This window comes from Penaeus monodon, chromosome 13, assembly GCF_015228065.2.
Source record: "Penaeus monodon isolate SGIC_2016 chromosome 13, NSTDA_Pmon_1, whole genome shotgun sequence".
In the NCBI taxonomy this organism is placed as follows: domain Eukaryota; kingdom Metazoa; phylum Arthropoda; class Malacostraca; order Decapoda; family Penaeidae; genus Penaeus; species Penaeus monodon.
Window position 1 is genome coordinate 28,277,471 of NC_051398.1, and position 7,500 is coordinate 28,284,970.

Genomic DNA, 7,500 nt, shown 5'->3' on the forward strand with positions numbered 1-7,500 from the left:
CCTCAGTGTAGTGTTGTCCAAGTTTTCTTATCTCGCGTTCAGAGGCAAGTCAGCTGAGACGTAACTTTGTAAGATTCGTAAAGATAAAAGGTTCTCTTAAGGAATTTAATGCATTATGATGCGGTTTGTCTTATATGTTGTGTGGCCTGAGATATTCTGCGTTCTTTCTTTAGGATTTTATGTCTCTTTATGATAAAGTGAGCATTTTTTGTCTCAGAATTAATATAATTTGAAAGGATTGATCCATAAGGCGTTTTATGCATGTGTGTTTATATGTATACGAACATAAATATACACACATGTATGTATTTGTGTGTTTATACATACAAATATGCACACATACACTGTACATATGCATTTGCATGTATATATATATATATATATATATATATATATATATATATATATATATATATATATATATATATATATATATATATATATATATATATATATATATAATAGATAGATCACACACACACACACACACACACACACACACACACACACACACACACACACACACACACACACACACACACACACACACACACACACACACACATACACATACACACACATACATACATACACACACACAATATATATATATATATATATATATATATATATATATATATATATATATATATATATATATATATATATATGCATATGTACAGTAAATTAGCATGTATGTATTTAAGGTTAATTTCAGGAATGAAAAAATGGTATGGAATTATACAGGATGACTGCAACAAATTGGCACCGTGAAAACAAATCAGAGTTTCTGTTTTTTCCGAGAAAGTAGTGAAATTCCGGCAGCGTGATTATACAAGCTGAGGAGCAGCGAGTGGCTGGCGTTGGGCCGGGCAGGGGGGAGCTGCTGCCTCCCCCCCCCCCTTCTCGCGCCACACCCTCGCCGTCTACCCATAGTTGGGCATTTTTAACTTCGCTGCCTAAGATGTGTCTAAGGCGGGGAGGGAGAGGGGCGGGCCAGCGGAGGAAAGCGCGAAGGCCTCCAATTAAAACCCGAACGCGCAATTACCTTCAGAAATTACATGTCTTATTTATCTGCTATTTTTGAGTGGCGGGCTTGGGAACGCGACGGAGCGGAACAGGGATGGCATCGAGGCGGAGTGTCTTCGGGAGAGGGAGAGGCCGACGCTCGGCCTGGGCGGGGGCGCTGTCGGGCCCTGCAGGCGCTGTGTTTATTTTCTCTGTTTCCTCGATGCTTTGGCGACAGGCATGGCACGGGTATATGGCGTGACGACCTCGTGTGGGTGAATCTCCTTGATGGTCTGTATTTATATCTTGGAGGTCAGCGCCTTAGCAGTCATGATTAGCGTCCTCATTCATCGCCTCCGACAGCGTTGGCCGCCGCCTCCAGGCCCATGATGCAGCTAATGGACGCAATCTCGGCTTTAAGGATAGAATTTCAATAAGAATGTCCTTGCGCCGGAAGTCGTGCGCAAAGGAGGAGGCTGAGCGGCATCCTCGGGACGAGCACATTGATATGCAAAATAATATGATTTTATGATTTTCCAACACTGACTTGTAGGTGATAACGAGCTGAACCAAGAATGCCACTTCGTTAGCTCCATCGAAAATCAAATTGGGAGCCAAAATCAGAATCAGTGCCCCTACGCGCGCTCTCTCTCTCTCTCTATCCCCCTCCCCCCGGTTCAGCGAGGGTGATGATACAGATGCCGTAATTACTGGAGGAAACGATGTCCTGCGGAGTGCGGCGCTTCTCTCCCTCTCGAGCCACATATCTTTCTTTAGAAATGGAGATGATATATATATATATATATATATATATATATATATATATATATATATATATATATATATATATATATATATATATAATAGATAGAACTGGATACAGTGAATAATTAGAATTTCAAACAGACTCCAAAGTCAGCATAGATGATGTACGTGCTTTAGTATAGCCCAAAATATATCGATTGACTGATATTATTATTGATGCTGATATTGTTTGCGAATATCTTATGCTATCAATATTTTGTACCACAGTAACATAGCTCACTAGGTTAACGAACATGATTGCATTTTCTTGTTTCTGATGACGTGTGTCATCCTCTCGACCCAAAACCATTTCGCATTGTCACTACGATCTCTCTCTCTCTCTCTCTCTCTCTCTCTCTCTCTCTCTCTCTCTCTCTCTCTCTCTCTCTCTCTCTCTCTCTCTCTCTCTCTCTCTCTCTCTCTCTCTCTTCCGGCCTCTGCTTCAATCATAATGACTCTTCTATTATTATCATACCCCCCTTGCCCCTCCAGCTCCCTCCCCCCTACAAACAAAACAAATCCGAAACTTGTCGACCGAGTATTTGCAAATCACTCCACCATTGTCTTTATTCACGCCCCACAAAAGCCGCCACATCTCTATTATTAACTGTGGAGAGCCACGCCAGCCAACACCAGGCCGGCTCGGACCCATAATGGAACAATAAAAGAGGATCTTCACAAGCATTGTCGCCATTAGCCTATTATTCTCTTCCTCCTCCTGCTGCTCCGCCCTCCCTCCCTCCTTCCCTCCCTCCCTCCCTGCCCCATTACCTCCATCTGACCTTTTCCTGCCTTCCTCTTGCTCTTCCTTTTCTTTCCTTTCTTTTTCATATCATTTCCCATCGTCTCATCTATCTTTTTTTATCCCTGTAAGCCTAGTTCCCATTAATTTTTGCCCTTCTCTCTTTCTCTCCCCCTCTCTCTCTCTCTCTCTCTCTCTCTCTCTCTCTCTCTCTCTCTCTCTCTCTCTCTCTCTCTCTCTCTCTCTCTCTCTCTCTCTCTCTCTCTTCTTCCTCTTCTTCTTCTTCTTCTTCTTCTTCTTCTTCTTCTTCTTCTTCTTCTTCTTCTTCTTCTTCTTCTTCACTCACGCGCTCATTCATCCATCCACTCATCCACCCATTCACCCACTCACTCACTCCCCCTCTCTTCTTCTGTTGACGTTACGAATCTTGTCGTAACCAAAGAGGTCGTAACGATGTAAAGCTAGTCGTCGTGTGGTCGTTGGGATGGTTAGCATTGGTAGCAGGGGTGTCGGCGGGGACAATAATACGTGTGTTTGTTGACGACACCCTGACACTGACAGTGCCGCCCTGTGTCAATAGTGCAGCCAGGGGTGTCGCGGGTCGCTGGGGGGGAGAAGGGGGTTAGGTTATTGAGAGGGGAGGCAGGAGGGTCAGTGAGAGGAAATAGGAAAAGGATATTTGGAAAAGCCAGGGAATAAATGGATAATTGTAAAGTGAAATAGAGGCAGCTGTTGGTGTATTTCTTAAACTATACCGCGGAAAGGGGTTTTCTTCCTTTATTTTCCATTGCATTTGCATTAGAGGTCTGCTCACTTTTCTCCTTATATGAAGTTTCTTTTTTCTCGTGTTTCCCTCCACGTCAACACCAGCGCCTCCACTCCCGTCTTTTCTCTCTTGTGGCCTCTCCCCGTCCACCACATTGCCTCCTTTCCCCTCCCCTTCCTCGCCTCTAAGGGGAAAGGGCCCTCCCTCTGCCAGCAGAGATACTCGTTTCTCTAGTGTCTTTATGGGCGTCTCGGCCACGATAAAGAAGTGATTAAGTGTTTGCTCGCCGCGTTCGGGCAAACTGGAACCCGGGCTGGTAACCTGGCTGCTAACTTAAGGAGGGTGGAGCACGGGGAGGCCAGGGATAGGGGAGGAGGGGGGGGCAAGGGGAGAGGGGGAATGACTGGAAGTACTTTGAGGTTGTCGTCGCAGAGAGGGTTAAGGTTTTGATTTTTTTTTTATACTTAAGTTAAAAGTTCAACAAATAAAAGGTAAGGGCAGAGGATCGTAATTAAGTGTGAGTTAAGAAGGCAAGACTGATTTTTAAAAGGACTAATCCCCTCCCCCCCTTGCTCTCCGTAGCCCATGCAGCTGTCCCGAAACAGCGTCCTCTCCCAGCAACACCATCGACGAATCACGATTTGTTTTCGGTGCATTTACCACCTCGGGGAAGCTTAAGGCCAAAGCTTTAATTGAGGTAATCACCGCTTCAACTATCTGGTTCACACTTCCGTCGCTCTAAAACTACCTCGTCTACTTTCCCTCGCGCCTTTTACCCTTTTCTCTCCACCTGCAGCCCCCCCCCCCCCCCTCCAACTGGTGAGTCCTGTCTCCCCCCTCTCCCGCCTCTCGCTCTCTTCCCCGTTTATCATCAACCTTCTCCATCTCCTCTTCTTCTGCCAAAAGGACAACGATTACCCTTCTCCTCCTCCTCCTGCCTTTCCTCTTCTCACCCTCTTTTTTCCCTTTTCCGCCTATTCCTCCACCACCTCCTCCTCCTCCTCCTCCTCCTCCTCCTCCTCCTCCTCCTCCACTTCCTCCTCCTCCTCCTCCTCCTGCTCCTCCTCCTACTCCTCCACCACCTCCTCCTCCTCCTCCTCCTCCTCCTCCTCCTCCTCCTCCTCCTCCGCCTCCTCTCTCTCCTTCTCCTCCTCCTCCTCCTCCTCCTCCTCCTCCTCCTCCTCCTCCTCCTCCTCCCCCTCCTCCTCTCCTCCTCCTCCTCCTCCTCCATCTCCTCCACCTCATCCTCATCCTCCCTCCTCCTCCTCCTCCTCCTCACCTTCCCCCTCTTCCACCTCCTCCTCCTCCTCCTTCTCCTCTTCCTCCTCCTCCTCCTCCTCCTCCTCCTTCTCCTCCTCCTCCTCCTCCTCCTTCTTCTCCTCCTCCTCCTCCTCCCTTCCCTCGGCCGCGCCCCTTCGTCCTCACCTCCCAGCACTTAAACGTATGCTCCCTGGACTGTCCCTACAGCCGCAGACAGGTCTCGTAAACGGCGAAACGTCACTGGAAATTAATTCGGAGTGTTGTGCGACTTACTAAAGGCCAATCCTGCACCCGCGTGAGCTGACTTACGGACTCGCGTTTCTCTCGGCCGCCGCGTCGCTTTGGCTTTAGCTCGGTGTTCGTCGCCTTCCGTTTCTGTCTCGTGCCACGCCCTCGCGGGTTTCTCTTTTCTCGGTCAAGGTTTGTTCCTCCTCTATTTCTTATATTTTCCCTCATCCCTCTCCCTACTTTTTTTAGCCGGAGGAAATACGGTAGAATGGGAAACGACGGGAAGGCATCCGTTAAAATCGTCCGAAACTAAATGAGAAACGTTTGGTTCGCTGAGCGATGAATGTGGCTTGAGCAAGGCTCGACAGCAGCTCAAGTGATGATTTGTATCGTAAAACTACCCAAATGCTGTGCGTATTGCTATTTTGTGGCCGTAAAATTAAGGTGGCCACATTAAGGGAACTGTCACATGGGAAGGAAAGAGAGGAGGAGAATGTGGTTTAAGAGTTTAAGGTCCCGTAGAGTTTGTTTTATTATTATTTTGTAGCATTTTTAGCATTTCATCTTTTATTCATTTTTGATGGTTTATACCGGTGGTTATGTGTGTTTCAGTCTATGGGACACAAGATTTAGATTTTTGCTCGGTTTTAGGCCTATAAATAACCGATTAAGTCACGAGAGTACGGTTAAGTGCGGAATTGCAGATCTTACTGTTCTTTGATGGAGAATAATGCTCAGGCGGGGACTGTAAACGTAATTTATGTCTCGCGCAACGTTTTAACGCCTCGTTGTGGTTGGGGGCAGAGGACCGGAGATTTGGAGACTGGGAGGGGGTCGGGCGTGAGGGCGCCCCGGCGAAAGGGGTGGGCTGAGCTCTTTTTTGGTGGGCGGTCGTAGCAGAGACTGGTGCTTATGGTGTTGATTATGGTTTTGGTAATTATGATGGTTATCGTGAGTTTAATTAGAGAGAGAGGGATAGAGAGAGAGAAATATTCTGTTTCCATCTTTGTCTTTTTCTACAATGGCCTCTCCATCTCTCGTCTGTCATTCTCCATGTCCGTCATATCCCTCTCCCTCCCCTACACAGCGGCGGCGGTCATGCTGCTCTCAGGCGAAGCCGAGATATCATCGGCCTATCTCGCTCACCCATCACAATGCCTCCTGCAGGAGCGGCTCCTCCCGTAATAATCCTGCCGCACATATATCGTGCCGGGCCAGAAGTCAGAGGCGAGGCTACACTAAGGCGCCAGAAAAAAAAAAAGACGAAAAAGGGAAAAAAGTGTTACAAAAACGCCCAGCGAACAGAGCGTCTTCGAGGCGGAACATTGAGTTCGTTAATGCGGAATCATCGTGGTAGTGATCGCGTCACTTTCTTTGTCGTTTTTTTGTTGTTGTAGTACTGGTGATAATGGCATCAACAGTATGTCAATTCTGGTATTAAGAATCAGTGATGATAAAGATGACTATACTAATATGACTGGAATGCTGATTATGGTGGTGGTAATGCAACAAATGAGTTATCATTATAAGAATAATTATGGTAGTGATGTCAGTAGCAGCATCAGCTGTCTGTTATCTTCACAAGATTGCCTCTCGCCATATCTGTTTGCTTCCCAACGCATAATTCGGAGCAGAACCGCCTTGGGCACAAAGGAAGTGCGGTACTCATGATCCAAGATGGACCCCCCCCCCCCTCTCAGACCAGCGCGATGCGACCCCCGGGACCCCAGCCGCCTTCCAGTCATCAGTCCCAGCCTCTTCACCCACGCACACCATTACTACCTTTGTCTGTTACTTCTTTCCCTTGTTTTGCTTGTTCTTTTCGTATCTCTCTCTCTCTCTCTCTCTCTCTCTCTCTCTCTCTCTCTCTCTCTCTCTCTCTCTCTCTCTCTCTCTCTCTCTCTCTCTCTCTCTCTCTCTCTCTCCTCTCCGCTCTCTCTCTATATATATACATATATGTGTGTATCGTCATTCTTTTCTTACATTTTTTTGTATATGGTTGGGTCATTGTACTTCTGTACTTATTTGTTCGCATGTCAGTCTTCTTTGCAGCTATTCTGCGTATCTACCTTTTGTCTTCATTTATACTCTGCGTTAGGCCAGCTCCACCCTCCAAAATTGGAAAACATCGACTGGGCTCTGAGCAAACAGGCGAAGCATCATTTTAATTACTTTTGGCATTTAGTGATGTGTGGCAGAGTGGCAGCACCAAGGGCCACCTGGTCCAGTCACCCCATCCCCCTTTTCCCTCTCCCCGCTCCCCTCGCCTCCCCCTCCCTCACTCTCTCCATGCCGCCATTCGCCCGAAGCGTCAAAGGGCACGACACCAGCCGTAATCGTGTTAAGGTTTGGCGCTCATTAGTACACTCACACGCCGCTGCTTCTCACAGGCGCCACCGTCGCTTTGATCCAGACACACTCCTGCAAACTGCCAGGGCCCCCGTGTTGGGGCGAGGGGGGCGAGGGGGGTGAGGGGGGCGAGGGGTACATGGCAGCCGGACGGCGGTGTTGCTGTCTTCTTGGCTGTAAAATACTGGTGAATGGGAAATGTGATTCTCGTCTTCATTCCGTATTTTCTTTATATAAGTTTGTTAGGAAATGCTATTGATTTCTTTTTTTCATACAAGTTTATTTCATTGAAAACTGTTATCATTTACGCAACTATTCCGTGAAATGTTCATTGAACCTTTCA